We start from the raw sequence: 23,552 nt of genomic DNA, 5'->3' as shown, positions 1-23,552 counted from the left end.
GGGCGGGAGAGGTGGGCGGGGTTTTGGCGGTGATGGGCAGGAGGGGGTTGCAATGGCCCGGTCAGCCTGAGGGGCTCGGAGGAGGCGCTCAATTTAAAGCCGGCGTGAGGCCTTCAGCCTTTACTTGTCCTCCCAGCGCAGGTTCTGCCAGCCCCCTGGCCGCTCAGTCTGCAGGGCGGGGGCACCCCGGTGTGGTGCGGCGGTGGCCGGGCCTCTCCCGCCTTTGGTCTGCGTGCACAGGCCGGTGCCGCCCCCTGGGACTGGAGTTACCGGTTTGGTTATCACTCGTTGTGGCCTGTAAGTGTACCTGTCACCAGCAGCGCTTCCTCAGAGAAGCCTTTACTGCTCAACAGAGTAGCAGTTGCTGTGAGAGTATTCCCATCCTTACTTAAGCCTGTTTATCCTTCATTTTGACCCAGTTTAGCTCCAGTTTCCAGTGCTCAAATTCTGTTAGCGTGTTGTGCATTTTCATACCAGAATGCATTTCCAGCATGAGAAAACAAAGATTTTTTAAATTTCCAAGGACTGAATATTATCTTTTGAGAACTAGGTATCAAGAAAGGACACAAAATGGAATTAAAACCATCAGCAGCAGTAAGCAAAACCAAACTCCACTTCCTTAGTTGAATACAATCCTTCAGGCCAGCTCACTGGTCACTTAAGCTGGGTGTGCTGGCAAAGCCCTCTCCTTGGTTCTCTGTTTCTCAATACAAACACCTTCATGCTGTGTGGTTGACTAATACCTGTAATGAAGCATCAGGAAAGTATGGAAAATGAGCCAAAGTAATCCCTGGTAATATTCGATGTGTAACAGCTGCAGAATGGGAGCTGGAGTTCAGGTTGCCAACAAATTCTGTTAATTTAAGGGTAACAAAAAAGACCCACAAACCCTACAGGGACAGCTGTCAGATACTAAAGCTGTCAAAAAACAACATGAAACCAAGAAGTTCAGAATTAACTTGAAAACTGGTCCACTGTTCATAAAATAGATAACTTTAACTTTGCTCCTTCATGCTCGAGATTTCTGTTTGCTCCTCACAGAGGTAAAGTCTAGTTCTAGAAATCGCTGTGCACACACACAAAAAAAACTGCAATAGCTGAATCATTACATTCCCATATAAATTGTGTTGATCAAGGGCTTTTTTTCTGAGAACTTTACACAGGTCAGAGACTGTTGCCAGATATATTAATTATCTAAATTATCTTTGTGAAGTGTACTGTATTGGATACCTAAATTAACTTTTTTTTTTCCAAAAGGGCTTTGTTGTTGATATCCATAAACAAATTAACCTTGAAGAAGGTGCGAGATTATGCAGCCTTTTTTTCCTTTTGTGGTCTGTACCAGGAGTGTTTTAATTTTCCTAAGTTCACTAGTACAAACTCTCTTTTAATTTATTTTTTTTTTTAGCACTGTTCATAGTATCTTCTGAAGGCAGAAGGGAAGAGGAGTCCACTCAGGAGCCCAACCAGAACTCTGAAAGTAAGGGGAAGGACTGAAATCAAGATGCCAGAGGCATCTGTATGGAAAGGGGTAAAGTGAGACGTTATCTGGAGAAAGAATCATGTGTAGAATGGAAGGAGAAAGAAAGTTTGGAGGTGTTAGAAGATGCAAAGGTGCTCAGATATGTCAGGGTGTATGAGAAAGAGAACAGAGGAGAAATGGAGAAAGGCAGATGGTATGGCAGGCTCACGGGGCATACGATGGAGTAGGAAAAACAGAGGGATGACGAGAGGAGCAGTTGCCCTGAATAGCAGAGAAGCAAGTGTGAAAGAGCTGGAGTGGTCATCTGAAAAGCTGGAGACATACACATGGCTTGCAGGCACATGAATACATGGGAAATGCAGAAAGCATGAGCTACTGCAGATTAGCAGGATCAGGGGCCCCTGGAAGCTGGGAGATCAAAGGTCTCAGTTTTCAGTGCTTTGTTGTTTGTTTACATGGCATTGTGGATGGGAGGGGAGGCAGTGCCCGCTGCTTGGGCAGTCTGGGAGCATTCTACCTAGCAGCCTGGTCACAGCAAGCGCTGCGTAGATGAGGCAAGTTCTCCAAAAAAGTCACAGAAAGGTCTGAAAGTTTACAGCCCTGAGAAAAACTAAAACTAGTAGTTGGAGCTGTATAGTTGGAGGGAGGGTAAGGTACCTCTAGCACAGGAGCTTGGAAATAGTATTCTTATTTGCATCCAGATAACCAAGTATGCAGACTCCTTATTTAATGAACTTATTTCAAGTGATAGAACTAGAGTTATGATGGTTGGTTGAGTCACTGAGCATGCTTATGACCTCAGAGCTAAGAATAACCTGAGCTGTGCGCATGATCCTAATTACAACCTTAGTGTTAGATACGCAATTAGCAATGTATACTTATGAGCTTAAATTTGAACAAGACTGTTCCTCTGTTTTCGGTGCAATCTAACTCCTATATAAAAATACATTACTAAGTTGTGACAAAACGAAAAATGAGTGAATTCTTCAGTAAATAAAATAGATCTTAAAATACTGTCTCTGAAAAAGTATGGAAAAAAAAACCAGTCATGTTTCATTAAAAACAAAGGCTTTTGGTGAATCTGAACAATAATTACTCTTACTGTGAAAGAGCACAAATAGCAGCAGAAGGTTAGCCATGGCGGCATCTCCTTAATGACTCTAAAATCTTAAAGACAGTGAGGCAGAAAAGAAACATTTTACTGTGAACCCTGGATTAAAGATATCCTATCAGCTTACAGAGATTTTATATCCTAAGCACCAGATGACTGCTTTCTAGCAGAACATTTTCTAGGTAAGGGGACCATCCTGCAGGACCATCCTAAGGGCTGGTGAGGCTCTAGATGCAACATCTGGCCATTCCTTATGCCACCCACATGAACAAGTCTAACATGCTGGACTTCCTGCTGATGTACCTCTAGAGGTAGCCACATTGCACGTACAGTGAATTCAGACTCCCTGAGACGTAGGATCCCCGTATGTCTGCAGTAGATTCAGGGTGCCTCACACCGAGCGTCACGTGGCTTGCCTGTGTGGTTGCATGACTGCTAAATCTAGTGCATGTCTAGTGTAACAGGAGCCCAGGGTGAGATGGTGAGCAGGCCTCCCTTTTCAGTCACAGCTTGCTGTTAGATCAGTTTCACAGTAACATAAAACTGCACCATGAGTCAGGAGCTTCTGAGCGCTAATCATGGCTCTGGTATCAACTCCATTGGTGGCTGCAAGCAGCTTGTTTAACTGCAGGGTCGGTATCTGTCGAGTATAAATAGTAGTAGCTGGGTACCTGAGAGCACTGTAAGGTTCAATTAGATAATGCTTACCAAGTATTAATTAAGTATTTTAATTTTCGAAATTGTTGATTAAAAAAATCTGAATGTTGAGTCATCGTGTTCTAGTTGTGCAGCCACATGTCCCAAAGGTTTACTCATCCAAAAAACAACAGGGCACAAGTTTATTTATCCAAAAATCAAGATAGCACAGCATGTGGCCCCAGTGTCTTACTGAAACCTGTTATCACAATGCAATTATTTATTTTTGAAGAGAGAAGCTTTGATTTGAAAGAGGTGTTTTGTCTCCTTTGATTTGAAAGAGCTGTTTTTTCTCCTGTGGATACAATCTGTCATGATTCAGTTTTGCATATATAATACATACATTTGCCGTGTCAAGGAGGAACATTTGACTGAATGTGACTTTATTACTACTTCTGTATTAGTTTTCCTCTGTTGTAGCAGAAAGATGTTGCAGAGATTGCATTTGGTATTCAGAAGACCTGTGTAGTAATTTCCTTGAAAACAAGGGGCATCCGTAGCATCAGCCAAGTAACTGAGTATTAATAACTCGGATTAAAGGTGGCAGTCCAGCACTGGTGGGAGAGATAGGTAGCTCCTCAGCATTCATGTGGCAATAATCTGCCTGGGTATTAGGTTGAGACATTAAAAAGTTTAAGGAGACTGAGGCCTCTGTTGAGATTAAAAGACATACAGTGTGGACTGCCGGGCCAGAAAGTTAATGTCTTAAAAGGCAGGCATATCTGCACAGGATAAACTGATAGACCATATCTGCCACTGGAAATTTCCAGGAATAAGCAGCGTCTCTGTCGTTCAGTATGGCTCAGATTTAGTTTGGCTGAAATACTGTGTTTAGACTCAGGCTTCTTTGCTAGATACATCTGCCTTCTTTACTAAATACTCTGTCTCAGTAAGGGGTTCAGCTGGTCCACTGTGATGACTGTATTTTCTATTTTGTTCTTTTACTCAGAAGGATAACTGACAGATGTTTGTATAATTTATTTCTCTCAAATCTCCATTACATGAATAAACCAAATTGCTTGATACCAAATATACTATTTTCACTGATGTCTATCCCATTGCACACCCTGAAGAAAGTGAATGTACTAGCCATAGTGAAACAAAGGTGGTTAGATTGATATTTGGACAACTGGAAACTGAGCTGAGCATTCGACTCTCCTTGATGGTTCTTCACTTATGTCTTTGTGAAATTTAGAATTACATCAGGTGAAGTCCCACAGAGTTCAGGAAGGTTTAAGATACCTCGACATTCACGGCAACTACCTAGAAGCAATGCATATGCCAACAGCTTATGTTTCACCAGTACAATGTACATAACTTTTCAAAGCCCTGACAGTCTAAAAAGTGAACTTTTGGGGGCTCCATATCTCTTCCTTCTCTTGCACTGCACAAAATGTTCACAGTAAGTGTCCCAGATTTTAAAGTCAACATAAACTGCATTATGTTTAGGATGTGTAAGGCTAGATGTTTAAATATGGAGAATCAGACTAAGTTATGCCAATCCCCCTTGACTTTGTGCAATTTTTTATCTATTTTGCTTGTGCAAATGCCTATTTTGCATGCATATATTTGCAATACAAATGCAACTCGAGTGTGTTCATATGAAAATGTGGCATTATGTAGGAATTTATATGCAATGATACATACTATTTTCAGGAAAAAAAATTTGTAATGGTGATTGTCTCTTTCAAGTACAGACTGCTCTTAAAACAAGAAAAGCTGTGCCTATATGAAGAGCTTCCTTTGATAAATGATACATTTGATAAAATTCAGATACCTGCTGAGGAAATAGCCTGTTTATAGAAATAGAGTTATACATCAGACCAGGTATCTGACAGAAAGTAATAAAAGTAGATTGCCTGCAAGGTCATCTGTGACTCAGAAATTAGACAGAATATGGACTGTGGAAGTCAGCTGTGAGGCTGTGGCAGAGAACAATGCATACTTCATTGAATCTGTCCCAAAAGATGTGTCAAATATCACACCTTTCTCTAGAAAGAAAAGATTCAGTAGGTGAAGAAAATATTAAGCATTGTACTTCACTGCGTATTATGCACAACTGACTTAACAGGTTTTTCACTATGTGATATTTCTAAAATGTTAGTGAAATGTTCAGTAGTTGCACATGCATCCAAATAGAGATATATTCTAATTTGTAAAAATATGACACTATACTTCATTTGGAAAAGTAGCAGGTTTAGCTTAAGTGAGACTGCTGTTTCTTTTATCAGTTTTTAATGAGACACTAGGCAGAACCTATACTGAAATACTTACAGCCATTGGCTGACACAATGTCTGCTGCTTAATGAAGGAGTAAATTGTGTCATAAATCTCCTATTTTTATTGCCGTTTCTTCATATAAGAAGTGCTAATCACCTTTCAAACTTACAGGTTTCTGCTGTCTCCTTCTTCATATATTATCCATGTGTATTGTAAAGAATACCATAAAAGAATCTAATTTGTCCAAGATCAAATATCAAAAATGTTCATGCCCTCAGATCTTCTGCTTATATATTTTATGGATGACATTTGAAGGAATAAATGAGGACCAAATGCACATTATCATTAAAAATGAATCCAGAAATACATGGGGAATCTAGAAAAAAAAAGTAGCAAGTTAAGTTTCACAGAACAAAAAGATTATCCCTGAGAGATACGACCATGGCTTGATTGGTGTGTACCTTTAAAAATGTGATTCACCTTATCAGAGCCAGAGGATTTGCCAGTATCAAAAGATGTATACGTCCTGTGAGGAATCAAGCATTTCTGTGTACCTTTTCTAATTGGTACCTTACATTTATAACACTTTTTTCACTAACCTGGCATTCTGGCTTGTATGAAAGCCTTTGCCCTGAGCTAACAAAACAAAATGTTTCAGTATATGCCTAATAATGTGGCACAAAAGAAGTCTCATTGCTTTCAGTGGGCCTACTGTAATGCTCAATTGGTCAGCATTGCCTGGGACTTTTCTGCTTTACTGACATGTGCAGACTCCTAAGCGAAGTAATCCACTGTGTCTTGCGTTTTGGTTTGTGTCTTGCTTTGCCTTGCGTTTGTTACAGCATATGTCTATGCGCCATTTTAAAACTCTGAGGTCTTGGTGCTTTTCTTCTCTTAGTTTTTTTTGAGGGTTGTTGTTTGGGTTTTTTACAGCATACATAGATTGTAAATTTTTTCTTACTTCCATAGTGCTGTCATTACCACTGGTCAGGCTCCATACATTTTGTGGACTGTATGACTTACTTTGTTCTAATCATTTTGCCAGAGATTAAGCAGTCGTTTTCCCAGGGTCTGAAAATTTTGTCCCAGGTCATAAAGATGATTTTTCTTTCTCCACTTAAGCCATCAAAAATCCAAGATGTGTTCATTAGTTGTAACTCAGTCACAAATTTCTCTTACAAACCTTTTTTTTTTTGGTCTCTGTTTAAAAATATGCTGCTTGGACCTTAAGGCAAACTTCAGATGTCTACAGTTTCACTATTAGCTCCCTTCTGACTCTTGGCTCTTTCCTGGAAGCTGCTTGCTTACAGCTGTGAAGCAAGGCATTGTTTAATTTATTCATGTTTCATTTTTAAAAGAGTGTCAGTGCTGATAAGTCCCAACTCAATATTTCTTTGGTTATGCTCACAATACTCTGAATTATTCGGTAAACAGTCTATGTCAAAAATATCTGGCAGAGGTCCCTTTCATCCTCAGTCATCACTCTGACTGCATCTAACCTACATTGCATGGTAGACCTACCCAGCTCAGTGCCAGCCTGAGCAGGTATGTCTGCACCCTGCCTCAAATAATAACCAATGCAATCTTTTCATTCATAGGGGTACAGCTGGGCTGCTGCTTCTGATGCTGGAGCTCAGTTTCCACTAGTTTAAGTATCTCTGCACTATGCTTTGTTGTGGGGTAGATAGGTCCTTGGTTGCCCAAAGTCTATTTGATCAGGTCAAATTGGCTTCCAGAGCCCACCTGCAATATAAAAGCATTACATCCCTGAAATCTCTATCTCCTGTCAAATACAAGTGAAATCAGCCCTTTTCTTCTAATGCTTGTGATGAGCTAGAGGAGGGCAGAGACAAGGCGTGACCACATACACCTTGTTTCCTTGCAACGCTAAGCAAAGGTGTCTGACTTCCAGCTGAAGGAATCCCGAAGCACTATAGAGATCATACACGTTGTGTGCACTGAGTAAGTTCACACAGCAGTGAAGTACTGTGGAATGAGCAAGACAGTAACTCTAAACAATAACGAAGGGCAGAAAATAAGGAGTATTTTATGCAAACATGCAAGCATGTTTAATGAAACAGAAGTCAGATGCAGACCCACTAGCACAGGTCCTCCAAAATCAGGGACAGCATAAGCAGTGCATTATGTTGGCCTTGCACAGACATCCTGGAAGATTTCATACTTAAGTGAGCAGACCACAAGGAGTAATTTAGCCCTAAGACACAGCGTAGTCACATTGGTAATCAGAACGTACAATTAGTTTCTGTCTTCTGCCAGAAGCCTCAATGCAGTTTAGTGATTTTTTTGGGAGGGTTTGCACAGCTGCTATTTCATTTGCCTATTAGATTGTGGTTTTTTTTTTTTTTCTTTTTGAATTCTGCTCTATATTCGAATCCCCAGAAGGACTCTTAGCAACAAAATAATATATCTAATTCAGATTATTTTGGTTTGGAATCTGTGATAATCTTCCAAAATAAGCCAGCCTGTCCATATTTTGACACTGTGCGGTGTTGCATGCACTAATTCAAATGCATAACAGCAAAAGAAATTGTAACAATTTTTAGGTTTGAATAGAATTCTTTAGTAAAAATTTAGATCACTAAAAAAATTGTCTGTACCTCCAGCTTACTTTAGATCCATAAAAAAAAAAAAAAGAATTGTAGAGTATAGAAAAGCAACACAGGGTCAGATGTGTACTCTGAAATGTGAAATTGAATTTTTATTTGGATTCCATTTTAAATTTCAGCACAGATGGAGCCTGAGATAATTCAATACTGGTGGTATTTTGTCTTCATCTTAAACCAGGATCTGACATGTTCTTCGCTTACAGTTGCTGCTGAGGGGAGCTTAGGTTAATGTGTAAAATAATTGGTTCTCTGAACAGTTTGGCACAGTCTCAATCAGTTCCAGTTTCAGTATCAAATGTCTTTTGATCAGAGGGAAGTACAGTCTTTTTCTGATGCTCTGTATGTACCGAAATTGGTTGGAAAGAAAACGCTTTGAACAGTGCAGCATAGAAGCAAATGTTCAATGTTATAAGTAACATATGATTAGACAAATATACTAAGCATGGAGAGCTTATTTATGTTGAATCATGTGTGAGGGTGTACTATGGACCTTTCTGCCCTGTTTTCAAAGATCTCACTCTTCTAGGAGAGGAGCTATTTAAAGTAAAAGTTCATTTCATGCAAAGCATAAATACATCTAGAAAAATAATTATTTTTCTTTATTGAAGACATTTTTCTACTATCTGTTGTCTACAATACAAAAAAAAAAAATGAAAACTCATTACTGGTGGAACAAAACCTTTGAAAAAATGGGGCAGATCCAGGCCAGTCTTTTAAAAATTACATGGTGTATACGGCCAGCTTGATACAGAACTTATCCAAATAAAAAGAGGACGGATACTTTTTTTCCTGTAGTTGTTATATTTGTTTGAGTATCTCCGTTTTCCTAGAATGATGTAAAGGCAATGAGAGAATCACAGAAGGTTCATAGTGTCATAAACTACTGTAGGAAAATCTGGATAACAAAGAGGAAAATTAATTTTTATTTAAGTGGCTACAAATTGCTTTCGGTTTATTAATGCTCATTTAACTTAATGTAAATCAGACACATAACAAATACATGGAGTGTTCTTTCTGATTAAAAGAATTGCCATTTCAATATTTCAACAAAGGTCTGGCTTACGTCAGTCCCCTACGGAGAGGTCAAAGGTACTTGCTACCCTTGTCATCCCCTTAGGGCAGTCACCTTCCAGTCTGGCCACTCACCAGTCAGAACTTCAGTTCTGACATAAGGATTTTTGTCTTATGTTGTTTCTTACACTGCTTATTGTCACTGTAAGAGTAACAGCTTGGTAGCTCATGCTTGCTTCCTGAGATTGCTGCTAGTGCTGGAGGAGTATGTTCTCAGAGTAGATCAAGGCATGTTGTAAGGGATTGCTAAAACAACTCTGCCACTGAGGGCAATGTCTGATTCCACAGAGCACTCAAATTCTTGTTTCCTATCAGTATTAGGCAGGAATCTTCAGAACTGAACTGTGACCAGTTAACATCCTCTTGTCCTGCTACCCACCATGACAAGGGGATGGTTAAGGCAGCTGACGTACCTGTATTCAAGCAGTGCTGCCGAACCAGACATCCCTGCCTGGATGCGCTCTGTGGGGTACTTATGAGTCCTGCTTTCTACCAGTACTCCACAAATACCAATGCTTTTGAAGGTAAAAGGCCTTTAATGCTTGCTTATTTAAAGTTTATCTTTTCTACTGTCTCATAGAACCCTTGCAAAAGATTAATTGTGGCCCACAACTTGCTTGTGAAATAGACATAGCTGTAGACAGTCTGCATGATTCACCAAAGGCTACAAAATTATTTTATAGCACCCGGGACTCTCAGAGAATTCTGCTTGACATTATCTGGTAAAGCAATTTGATTTTGCTTATACTGTAATTGATCTGTATTTTTGAAGTGAATCAGGAGGACAAGAAATGACACCCTGCACTTTCCAAGTGCTTTATGAGTATCAGCCTTACTGAAAGCCAATCGGGTGCACATTCTAAAATGACTTAGGCACTTTTGATAATCTTCCTCTGTAAACACCTTAACATTTTTCCTGATGAGGCTCCATCTCACATACCCTCATAAATATCTGCAAAACCACCTCATTCTCTTTTCTTGACTCTCTGTGAAACTACCTCTTGATGTGATACCTCCAGAAGAGCTCCATTTTGCTTCCTGTAATTGTTTCTTGTTTTACTGCTCTTGACTGTCTTGTTATTACCTCCATGCTCTATTTGTTATATCTTTTCTCTTGGCTCATATTTACATTGCAGTGCTCAAGAACTGGACTACTCTTTCCATTTGTGCTTTTACAGCATGTACTAGGGCATGGCTTGCTTCACAGTGAAGATTTCCAGCCATGCAAAAAGAATAATGCACCAACTTTGCACGGCAGGGAAAAAGTGAGTGAACATTATGAAGAACCATAGAATCCTTTGGGTTGGAAAAATGCCTTTAAGATCATCAAGTCCAACCGCTAACCTAGCACTGCCAAGTTCACCACTAAACCATCACCCTAAGCACTACATCTACACATCTTTTAAATACCTCCAAGGATCGTGACTCAACCACTTCCCTGGGCAGCCTGTTCCAATCCTCCTTTTGATGAAGACATTTTTCCTAATATCCCATTTGAACCTTCCCTGGTGCAACTTGGGGCCATTTCCTCCCATCCTATCGCCTATTACCTGCAAGAAGAGACCAACACCCACTTCACTACAACCTCCTTTTAGGCAGTTGTAGAGAGCAACAAGGTCTCCTCTGAGCTTCCTTTTCTTCAGGCTAAAAAAACCTAGTTCCCTCAGCTACTTCTCATAAGATTTGTGCTCTAGACCCTGCAGCAGCTTCATTGCCTTTCTTTGGACACACTCCAGCACCTCACTGTCTTTCTTGTAGCAAGGGGCCCAAAACTGAATGCAGTATTCAAGGTGCGGCCTCACCAGTACTGAACACAGGGGAATGAATACTTCCCTATTCCTGCTGGCCACACTGGTTTTGATTAAAGCCAGGCTGCTGTTGGGCTTCTTGGCCACATTGCTGGTTCATATTCAGCCAGCTGTCAATCAGCACCCTGTTGTAGTTTAGTCCCACTCAAGACCAAGCTACACAGTCTCTCACTCAATCCTTCCTCCCTCCAGTGGGACAGGGAGGAAAATTGGTAAAGAAAATAAAGCAAAACTCATGGTTGAGTTGCAAAAAAATTGAAGATAATAACAGAAGAAAACAAAACAGTGATGGAAAACAATTACAGTACAATAGCTCACAACAAATCTTGATGCCCAGTTTCCTCCCAAGTAGCAAGAGGCTCTCTTTAGCACCCTCCTCACTTATATACTAAGCATGATGTCACAAGGTGTGGAATAGCTTTGGCTAATTTGGGTAAACTTATCCCAGCTGTTTGCTAATTAATAAACTATCCCAGCTGTGTCCCCCAGCCATAGGGGCCACCAGCTCCAGTTCCCCTCCCAGCTCAGGTGAAAGTTAACTCTGTTCTAGCCAGAACCAGGACACACCTCCAGGTCCTTTTCCTCCAGACAGCTTTCCAGCCACTCTTCCCCAAGCCTGTAGCGTTGCATGGGGTTGTTGTGACCCAGGTGCAGGACCTGGCACTCAGCCTTGTTGAACATCATACAGTTGGCCTCAGCCCATTGATCCAGCCTGTCCAGATCCCTCTGCAGAGCCTTCCAACCATGAAGCAGATCAACACTCCTGCTCAACTTGGTGTCGTTTGCAAACTTACCGGGAGTGTGCTCGATCCGCTGGTCCAGATTGTTGATAGAGATATTAAACAGAACTGACCACAATACTGAGCCCTGGGAATCACCATGTGTGGCAGCTGACAACTGGATTTAACTCCAACCACCACAACTCTCTAGGCCCACCCATCCAGCCAGTCTGGTTTTTTTTTCCAGCAAAGAGTACACTCATCCAAGCCGTAAGCAGCCAGTTTCTTCAGGAGAATGCTGGGGGAAAAGGTGTCAAAGGCTTTACTAAAATCCAGGTAGACGGCATCCCCAGACTTTCTGGCATTCACTAAGCAGGTCACCTTGTCACAGAAGGAGATCAGTTTAGTCAAGCAGGACCTGCCTTTCATAAACCCATGCTGACTGGGCCTGATCATCTGCTTGTCCTGTGCGTGCCATGTGATGGCACTCAAGATGATCTGCTCCATAACCTTCCTCAGCATCGAGGTCAGACTGACAGGCCTGTAGTTCCCTGAATCCTCCTTCCAGTCCTTCTTGTAGATTGACATCACATTTGCTAACCTCCAGTCAACTGAGACCTCCCCAGTGAGCCAGGACTGCTGATAAATTATTGAAAGTGTCTTGGTGAGCACTTCCGCCAGCTCCCTCAGTTCCCTTGGGTGGATCCCGTCTGGCTCCATAGACTTGTGTGTGTCTAAGTGGTGCAGCAGGTTGCTAACCTTGGATTAGGGGTCTTCATTCTGCTCCCCATCCCTGTCTTCCAGGTTAAGGGGCTGGGTACCCAGAGAACAACTGTCTTACTATTAAAGACTGAGGCAAAGAAGGCATTAAGTACCTCAGCCTTTTCCTCATCCTTTGTCACTATGTTTCCCCTCACATCCAATAAAGGACGGAGATTCTCCTTAGCCCTTCTTTGTTGCTAATGTATTCATAGAATCATGTTTTATTCTTTTTTATGGCAGTAGCCAGATCAAGTTCTTGTTGGGCTTTGCCCCTTCTAATTTTCTCCCTGCATAACCTCCCAACATCCTTGTAGTCCTCCTGAGTGACCTACCTCTTCTTCCAAAGGTCATAAACTCTCATTTTTTTCATGAGTTCCAGCCAGGCTGGTCTTTCAGCACCTGAGGACAGCCTGCTCCTGTGCCTTTAAGATTTCCTTCTTGAAGAATATCCAGCCTTCCTGGACTCCTTTGCCCTTCAGAACTACCTCCCAGGGGACTCTGCCAAACAGGCAGGTTGAAATCTGCCGTCCAGAAGTCCCAGGTAACAGTTCTGCTGACCCTTCTCTTTACATCTCCAAGAATTGAAAACTATCATTTCGTGGTCGCTATGCCCAAGATGGCCTCCAACCATCACATCACCCACAAGTCCTTCTCTGTTCACAAACAACAGGTCCAGCGGAGCACCTTCCCTAGTTGGCTCACTCACCAGCTGTGCCAGGAAGTTATCCTCCACACACCCCAGGAAGTTCCTAGACTGCTTCCTCTCTTCTGTATTATATTTCCACAAGAAAAAAAAAGGCTAGCAATCATGAGACTTCTCCCAGCTGCTTATAGACTATTTCATCTGCCCTTCATCTTGATTGGGTGGTCTATAACAGACTCCCACCATGGTATCTGCCTCGTTGGCCTTTCCCCCGATTCTTACCCATAAACACTCAACCCTATCATCACCATCATCAAGCTCTAGACAGTCAAAACACTCCCTAGCATACAGGGCTAGCCCACCGCCTCTCCTTCCTTGCCCATCCCTTCTGAAAAATGTATAGCCATCCATTGCAGCACTCCAGTTGCGCAAGTCGTCCCACTATGTTTCTGTCACGTTAACTGTATCACAGTTTTCCTGCTGCACAATGGCTTCCAGCTCCTCCTGTTTGTTGCCCATGCTGTCTGCGTGAGCATAGGTGCACCTGGCAACATGTAAGTAAGGAACCCCACCCACACAGGAACTATTTGCCACTGAAGTGCTAAAAAGAGCTTTAGAATGGGATGGAGATTACCAAAATCTCGTTTGTAGTTTTGCCTTAGTGTGCAGGCTTACATCCTGACAGTAAGATTGCAGCAGACATGCCATGAAAAGATGTTTCATGACAGTGGAATAGTGTAGCATTGGAAATAAGTATAAGTAGGGATGTTTAAATAAAAGGAGTTGGAATTCATCTGAAAAGAATGAAATGGAACTGATTTTTGCTTCATTTGGATAGTTAAAATAGGAAAAAGATAACCATTATAGTGCCAGTGACACACTTCCTAGCACAATAGAAATAATCAGGATGCCAGTTTAATGAGATATTGTAGAACGTGAGAATATTTTGAAGTGCTAATGAAAAAGAAAGAAGTGTTGTGAGTGGTAGAAAATGGTAATTGGTAGATAGTGACACATTTAAGGAATAGTGACAGTTTCATATGAAAAAGCATTGTAAGAATGTTGATTACTTTAACTGGGATGGGAAAGATTTACAGAAAGAAGGGATTCAAAAGAAGAGCAGCCTTACTCCTATTCTTGCAAAGCATTGATTAGTGCAGCCAACAAAATATCCTCTCAATGGCCTTGACCCACACAGGTGAGTGGTAGGTGAGTGTAATATCGCAGAACATTTGGAAGAATTGCTAATTGCGGAGCACTTTGCCTTGCACCTAAGAGGTTGCATGGGTGAAGTGTTCATATCCCAGCTGTTGGTTTACATTGTCATCTCTACATGCTAGGTGACGTGGTGCAGGAGCTCACTGCCCACGGGAAATGCACGATCAGTTCTCATTTTGTGTAACGACTAGGATAATATTTAAGCCCTCTGTACCTTAGTTTTTCATGTGAAACTGAGAATTATGTAATATGATGCTTCTGGAATAACTTTGTGCATCATATTTATCTAGATAATAAGACAGTCCTACCGGCAGGAGCTTTCAGTAACTAACACAACTGGATCCTAGTCTGGGCTGACTGAGTGCGATCCAGGTCTCAAACTGCCCGTTACAACCTGCCCTACTCTGAGCTGCTGCTGTGCCTTTACCACTGTCAGCTGGATTAAATTAACATGTTTCTTAAGTGAGCTCCACAGTCCCACTTCTGGATCTGGAGTAATAGTGGTGACTTGCTTTCTCAACAGGCCCCAAACCAATAACTATGAAACCATCTTTATATTTTGAGGAAGATAGAAAGAATCTAGCTTTAGGTGCAAAACAGGGAACAGGGAAACAGCAAGTGATAACCTGAGCTTCTATCTGGGTATATTTAGTAACATCTGTCTTCACAGCAATCGGAGGCAAAATTCATACCATCTTCAGGAAGCAGAATTAGATCCACGTTTTCCTTTAATGTTTACAGGCTTCTTCATTAATGTGACAAATGTGTAATTCTGCAGATTCTGGGACTGCACCTTTACTATGAATTTTGTGCCCCTAATTGCTTTTCGCTAAGTAGGAATTCCATTTAATCTCAAAATACTCTGCTACCAATTCAGCAGACTCCATGCAATGAAAACTTTTCCTTTTATTTGGTTTTTATTTTACCTCACTTATTTATGATACTGAAAATACTTTTTAGAAACAAATTTAACATAAAATGAGGATTTTTTTTATTATTCGTAACCATCTAATGCCATTGTCAAAATACCTTATCTTGCTTGTCATTAAAATAATTAATTTCTTAAAACTGAAATAAATTACTAGAGTACTAATGATTATTGATTAGAGTACTAATCATTGTTGTCTGATCTGTCAGCTGAAGTTAGACCATATTTAATGGTAATGCTATGTAAAATCTGACATGCTGGGAATATATAATGTATTTCTGAAGGGCATGGTGATAATCAGATTTGTCTAGATATGTAAAATACATTTTTGATGCTGTGAATTGCTCCAATTAATTTTATGAGGTTTTGAGACTCGTGGTAATTTAACTCAGATGTAGTGTGGGAATTAGAAATTGTAACAGTCAAAGTTTTTAGCAGAAAAGCCACTGCCATCTTAAAATCATAAGGCCACATCTGCACATGTTGTAAATAATATGAGCGTGTTATTTCCAGTGTTTAATGTATTCTCTGAGCTTTTTACTTAATGCAGGTACTTGTCTATCTGAGCAGGAATAAATTTAAACATTTGCCAGTATAGAGTATGAACTTGTTGCTTAATGGCATACTTTCTTCTGCTGATAGCCATGCAGCTGTGAGCTTTTTCAGTTTGTTACCCTTCTCCCATTCCGATGCAACACAGCTGGCTGCAGCGAGAACTGGTGCTTATGCACTGTCCCTCTCCAGTGTGGCTAAGGAGTAGCGGAGCAGGTCAGGATAGCCATGATTTTCTGTTGCACATCTGTAGGTAGGAAAATAGCATTGTCCAAAACAGCACCAGTAAGCTGGTCCCGTGTTTTAAAGTTGGGAAAGGAGATGTCACAATGCCAGTCTTCAAGCTGGTCAGTGGTGTGGCCACTCCTGCGGTCAGATGTCTGCATGTTGCTGCCACTTCAAAGCCATGGAAAAAACACTTTTTTTTTTCACATCTATCTCTTCCGTTCCCCTTGCTTTCCCCAAAGTCTGCTGTACAAGCAGCTGGCAGAAACACGCCTCTGCTGATGAATGTGCTCATCTGTAGTACTGATGACATTTCATTTGTCAGGCTGAGCCTTTTCCCATCCCAGTTTGAGTTTGAAGTGGAGGATTGAGAAGAGGATTTTTTCACACCTCATTTCTGGAAAGAAATGGAAAGAGAGGTTTGTCTTTCTCTCTTTCTTTTCCCTCACAGGCTGCCCACAGACAAAATAATGAAACGGTGAGCTGGCATGGGAAACCCGGGTGTGCTGAGCATGGTTGCAGGGAGCTCAGGGCTGTCTGTCTCCACTGTCTGCCTGTTTGTTTACGTTGGTCACCTTGTCTGTCTCTGCTGTCAGCCTCCACAGGAGCACTGGCTGACTGAGAAAGATGGGCTGTTTTATGGAAAGGACAACCCCTGCCCCAGCAACACCCAAGCTGGGCTGGTTTCGAGCTCCCCACAACTGTCCTGCTCCTGGCTAGGGCAGTGGGACAGACCCTGGCTGCCAGACCCTGACCTGACAGACCCACTGTGGGTAGCTCCCACTGCCCCCAGCTCCCATTCCTAAGGGCACGGACAGCTCTTGCTGCACTCAGAAAGAGCCACATGGAGAATAAAGGCTTGGAAGTCCCAGTGACATTTAAAAGACAAATATCCATCACTGAAAGACATACTGATGTCTTTTTTTTTTCTCCCAGGAGAAGCTTGTAACAACCTGCTTATTCAGCTAGTCTGTATTTCTGTAACTGCTCTTTGTTGCTAATAATTACAGGGAAAGATTATGTAAAGAAAATAAAAGTTATTTTCCTTTTAAAGGTGTGGCTTGAAAAATTTTGGTGTGTGAAATCCAGTTCTAGCTGGGAGCTGTCTGACTTCCCTGAGTAAAATAAGCCCATCATTGAAGTGTCGTTAAAAATCAGGAGCAAAAAGTGTGGCTTAGAAGCCACAGGGGAGACAACACAGGAATTAACTGGAGAAGACTCCAAAGGGTTTAATCTGCTGGGGGTGGCCACAGGAAGGATTTTCCAGGAGGCTTGTTTGCAGGGTCATCACCAGGAGACCTCTAAATGCCAGCCTGTTAGGCCAGAGTGCATGACCAGGAAAGACAAGAGAGGAGGTAAAGAGGTTCCCGCTGTTTTTCCTCAGTCAAAAAGTAAACTGTACAAAGGGAGTGATTAATTTCTTGTAGAAAGGTAAAATATCTCCATATGATAAAGGAGAGAATCTTTTAGGCAAGACTGGAATGATTGATTCTCGAAGAACAGATGACAATCCTAAAGAATGATGGAAGACATAATCTGAGGCTTTGACAGTCAGGGCTCGAGCGCTTAGAGCGCATTGTGGGATAAATGAGTCTCCGAGACTCTGTGCACAGTCTCCGAGTACCTGAAAGAGAGTTTGTTCTCTCTCTGGAGAAGAGAGGGAGTGTTCCCACTGCCTCTGGGGTTTCTCAGCATAGGGCCTAGCTGTACTTCTGCTCAGGGAATATGGTAGAAGAGCCAGCATAGCCAAAGCTAAAGCCATGACCTGTCTTCCCCTTCCACCTCTGTGTCCACACATAGGCGTCAGTGTCATTGCACCTGGGGAAAAAAAGCCAGGCTGGAAACTTTAACTTGTCAGCTGTCTTCCTCCAGCGGTACCTTGGTTTGTTCACCTACCTGGCTCCTTGCTTGTGGGGTGCTGCTAAAAATGGTACTCACATATCCTCTGATGAATGTTTCAGCACAGGAAGTTTGAAGATATAGGCATTTTTATTGTAAAGTTAGCATCTGCCAACTTGAATGTATGGTACCAAAATAGCAGTTCCCCACATCAGATGCCATATGTGAGCCTTATTCTGAGAGTGGGGCTTAGAGGAGGGTGCAAATAGTTTTCCTTCAGTTAACAGGGAAACTTACAGGTTTGAGGTAGCTCCCCAGAAGAGGTGAATATCATTCCCTGGGGAATACTGGTGGACCTTAGCATCATCATCAAAATCATTAAAAGTTGTTCCTTTTCTCTCAAGACTATTCTGAAATATGGGACTTAGCAGACCACTAAAAAAGTTTTCCTTGTTTCTGTAGGAGGTCCTGAGCTATGATTTTCTTCATACTTGCTGGAAGCAGAATCACTTCTGCAGTATAAAAAGAAATTAAGTTCCTTTTCCTTCAATTGTGTTGTTCATCTAGGTGTTCATCTAGGAGTATATTAGTAATGGAAAGTACAATTATAAAATCTCTTGAGTTGGTGCACGAATAAAGCTGTCAAATAAGACAAAGTGCTAATAAAACCTTACACAGCTTAGGGAATATTACCATAATAACACTGAATGAAGAGTAAGTCGTACCTAACAAAAATACAGTAATAAAATAAAAATAATATAACTACTGTTAAGTATTATTTCATTAAGGCCCTTTCCCTTAATGTCATTTGATTATGCTCTCATTCCACTGGGGTTAAATTCATCCCTGCTGTGACTTCCAGAGAGCGCTAACAGATGGATTTTTGCCTTTGATTAGGGCTGCTCAGAAGTTTATGTCATGCTTCTTCTGAAGAGGCTCTGAGCCCTCTCTTTTGTCATTTATGTAAACCTGAGTTGCAGTTTTTCAGGCTTAACATCGTGTCTCTGCATGGCCCTGCTCCTTGTGCTCCTGCCTTGAATGTCTTCTAATGATACTGGCACTCCTACAGAAACAGAAATGTTTGCTTAAACCCAGGCAACAGAGCCATCCTGTTGTCTGAGGAATACTCACACCAGTAGATGGGGCTGTACTGTGCAACAGGAGCTCGTTTAGGTACACTGGGTGGCACAAGCATTGCATTAGTACAGATCGGGGGAGCGCAGTTGAAGAAAATCTCCTGCCAGTTGTCCTTGCACACTGTACTTTGCTCCACACCGCAGAGTGGAGGGGAGAGCAGTCCCCTGTGACCCTGAAGGGACAGGACCTTTCTACTGTCAAAGCAGAGCCTTACGTTAAGGAGCCACTACAAGAAAGACTACTTGCTGAGTGTGCCTGAGAAAAAACTGGTGAGAGGTTGGATCAGAAATCAATAAGCCATTCTTTGTTTAAATACCACCTTTGTCTCCTACTAACCAGCTTACCGACTCTTTCATAACTATGAAATTGAGCGTTTTCCGTGCTGCCCCAGGATGTATTAGCTACAGTCAGAGGTCTGCGTGTGCAGATTTCTTTTTTATTAGGTGTGTTTTCTGCCTTCTTGACAAAATAAACAATCACTTGCACTCACTGAATTCATTGTATATTTGTTTTCGTTACTTGGTAATTTATTCTGTATGACTGCTGGTGTTTGAATGAAATAGCTGTCTGAGTTCATTACTCAAACAATGAGTAGGCTACCTGGAGTTATCTCCCCTACCTTGTTAAAACTTTATTTCTATCAGTTTTACTAGTATCTTTCACCATTTTCAGTTCTGTTAAGCCACACTGAAGTCTTCTTTTTTCATATGAGTGTATCTCCAGCTCCACATAAATTACCTTATGGTGTTGAGACCTGGTATTATTTTTATTGCTTTGGTAGCCCTCAAAAGGCATGGTGCTCCATACAGCAAGCAGTGGGATTTATACAGTACATCCTGTAAGCTCTCTTGTTTTCATTCTGATCGCACAGCAAAACATGTAGAAACACAGTATTTCATTTGCCTGCTTTATTGCATATATGTACTGGACAGATGGATGTTTCAATGATTCTTCCACTATAACTGCAAAATCTTTTCCCTGCTCACTTTGCTGGATTGATGGATGCTCCATTTAGCACATCCTTGAACTTGATTCTTCACTTCCAGGCTAATTATTTTACAAGGTGCAATGGCTAATGTAAACTGTTATGTCAAACTGTCAATACCTAAACCCCTTTTTTTTTCCCTTACAGAAACAGCAAACCAAACATTCAGTGGAGAAAAAAAAAAGAAGCTAGAGGACAACTCTCATTCAGCTGTCATTCATTTTGCTGTGAAAACCCAGTGGCAAATATCAGAGATCAATGAAGTAGCACACTGTGTGTCCACATCTGTTTGAGTTTTCCTCGACTCTTTCACTTAATTATCTAAGTGCTTCTTTGCCACAGTAACATCTGAGAAGATCTATACTTACCCACTTCTAGCTATAATCTCAGTTATATGAAATACTGCTTTGGCAATGTTTTCTTTTAAATAAAGCCATTCCCTTTTGCTGCCATTCCATATTCTGCCTTGGGCTATACGAGCTTTATGCAGAAAATAACTTAGCATCTCTCTTATCCTTGTTCTCTAAGAAAGGCATTAACTTCTTGCAAGAACTTATTTCCAGGGACTTCAGACTGATTAAGATATCTTAATCTTCTCTTTGCTAAAACATTCAGACTAAATGATGTAGACCTCAGTATTAGCAAAGAAAACTTGTTTCCCTGCCAACCAGGTGTGTGTCTTGCAGTAGGCTGATCAAAGATGCCAGTGTGCAATCATGAAGTCTGTGTGTCAGCAAAGCCTCAGGTGACTTAAAGCCCTTAAGATTACATACTTGAAAAATATATTGTTAAAGAAATTCTGGATGCAAGCAGCAAGAACTATAGCAATGCCACAGTTGTCTAAAGGGGAAAAAAAATTGTCTTGTATTGTATACAGTTTTTGCCTCAATCACTGTTAAAGGGAGCCAGAAGAGTGTGTGGACTCACAGAAGGCACAACTTACAGCAAGGGAAATTCCAGGTAGACTCTAGGAAAAAAATGGAGTTGGACAGTCCTTGCATCAGGCTGCGTAGGAAGGCTGTGCAATCTCCATCCTTGAGATATTCAGCACTGAACTGGACGTGACCCTCCGTAACTTGGTCTAGTTTTAAAGCTGGATCTGACTTTGAAGTTGGTGATGCTTATGTGCAGTGGATCAAATGACCTCCAGAGGTCCCTTCTAACCTACATCATTCTGATCCTGTGTTTATAAAACATCTGATGAGTTGGGATAAGAAAGTAGAAATTTAGAGGGTGAAGGGGAAAAGACAATGCTAGTTTTGCTGCCTATTGTAAACATTTTTCTTATGTTTTTATTCTGTCTTGGAATATTGCAGAAAGTTTAAGAAAATTATGCTGTGTCCAGATGACTCAGATACACAATGCTTATAGCAGTACAATGGCAGCACATCTCAAAACCGAAGGTTTTGTTTAAGTATTTGCTCTTCTTAGCATGCCTTTTCTTGAATCTTGTTGAATTTAGCACCATTAAGAGCTAGATGTGTAGCAATGCAATCTTGAAATGTAGCAGGAATATGCATAAAGACAGACCATTTAGAATCTATCTCCCAAAAAGTTATCTGTAAAACAACATCAAATGTACTAACTACAATATCTGCTTTTGGCATGGTTGAATCTTTTCTGTGAAAGCAAAACTAGATGGGATTTTCAGTATCTTTGGTAGTTGGCTTATCCCTGATGACTTATATACATTCCTATTGATTTTCATATCCGCCCATCCATCAGTTGTTTTGTAACTGAATCTGCAAATATTTTCTGGGATGGAAAGTTCCAGCTCAGAGCAGAAGAGAAAGTGAGAAAGTACTGTGGTGATTATGCTGATTTCTCATGTTTGATTGTCTCATTTGTTTATAAATCTTTGAAAACAGTGCTTAAAATCCTTGGGCAAGGATGGTAGGATGGTGGTCAGTGATCTAAAAATAGCAATGAGAACATGCACAGATTTTGCTCTGACACTGGTGATTCATGATTTATCTGATTCTTCCACTTCAAAAAATATTTTCTTGCATCTCTGTATGGCATCATCTTATATCTTCTCTCCAAGATGTGCTGCATTAAAAAATCAGTAGAGCATAAAGTTGTTCCATTTTCAACATAATAGGAATCCAGATTTTTCTGGATTTCATATTTTTAGGGACTCTGAATCAGATCTCTGGCTTATATTGTACATTTGTAACTTTTCATTTTTCTTTCTACAATACTCTTTTGCTGAACTGTCTTATGCTGAGAAGCTCTGTGAAAAGACCTGTAGTAGTAAAAATTGAAATTATTTATGCTCCAATCAGTATTTTTCCTTAGAAATGCTGTGCAAACATAGCAGCATATTACAGCCTTTCACATACACACAAAGAATATATTGTCATTCAGTGATCAGTGTAAGGGAAACTCGCTAAAGTGACATTTCAGTGTAAATTTATGATTTATTAAAACATTTGAAATGCTCTGCTAAATCACTTTCCTCTTTCCTTTCCCTTGTGCCTTCACTATCTTATTCATGTATAATTCCTTTCTTCCTTATATGAAGACTCTCTGTGCCATACAAACTGTGAAAGCATTACCATCAACGCGATTACTTCTCTGATGCTCAATGAGGGATGAAGGCATTGAAAGCAATGGGAAATGACTACTGAGAAGTAATCTTAATCTACTTGATTGAACACAGCCAAACAACAGTTACGAAAATGAAACTCCAGCATAGTATTTCCAGCAGATATTTACGTTTATGGTTCTGTGTCTGTGTTTACGGTGTAGTGGTTAAACCAGTAAATACCACCATATCTGTACAGGCAGTGAAAGTGAGCTGTCTTTCACTCCTCAGGATGATGCCCTGTTTCCATGACCAGCAGAGGAGTTTCTGAAAGGAAGGTGTATGCTCATTGAGGTCACTGTGCCATTGATCTTCCTGTGGGATATAAAGGATGCTCCAGGATAATCCTCCCCGGCTGGGCTGGGCTAGGCTGGACACATGCTGAAGGAAAGGCCCTGAGTGTCACGCAGAAACGTTTATTTCCATGATTTTGCGCAGGAACTGATGCTTCATTTTTGTTTGAGTAAAAGTATTGGTGGCTGACTCATGGTGACTCAAAGGCAAGTCAAAATCTATCCTGATCATTATGTTTTCAAAGTTGGATGGTTGGCTTCTGATCATCCTAAAACCAGATATTGAGATTGGTGGTCAAAACTTAACCCTGATCCCATCAAAGAGAGTGAGAGTTCTGCTGAGTATAGCAGGACTCAGATTTTACCTATAATGGCAAATATTTCCTCTCACCTAACCAACTGACAGGAGAATAAAGGGATTAAGAGCCTAGGGTGGGAAGGCTGGCTGTACCTCTGTAACTTCTTTCATTCTGCCTGAGTTTGTTAATTAAGGGAATTTTGGAGGCTAAGAAGTTGTTAAATGAAGACCTGCTACAGCTACTCTCCCTCCAGAGTTCCCTTTTGCTGAAGAGGGCTCCCTCCTCCCTCGCTGCTAAAGATCGTTTTAGGAAGGCCCCGCAATCCTCTACTGTAATTGTTAGCTTATTC

The 23,552-nt window shown here is 41.1% G+C and overlaps 1 long non-coding RNA gene across 1 annotated transcript; it reads left to right on the top strand.

The window, feature by feature from the left end:
• Positions 1-73: 73 nt before the first annotated feature.
• LOC147600848 (uncharacterized) lies at positions 74-20,746 on the top strand. The gene is made up of 3 exons (XR_015258581.1): positions 74-297; positions 1,409-1,480; positions 20,172-20,746. It is a non-coding gene; the product is annotated as an uncharacterized LOC147600848 (long non-coding RNA).
• Positions 20,747-23,552: the final 2,806 nt, after the last annotated feature.

Source organism: Chlamydotis macqueenii, chromosome 4 (assembly GCF_036417535.1).
Source record: "Chlamydotis macqueenii isolate bChlMac1 chromosome 4, bChlMac1.mat, whole genome shotgun sequence".
NCBI classification, from domain to species: Eukaryota; Metazoa; Chordata; class Aves; order Otidiformes; family Otididae; genus Chlamydotis; species Chlamydotis macqueenii.
Note: the sequence above shows the minus strand (reverse complement) of the source record. Positions and strands in the feature narration are given on the sequence as shown.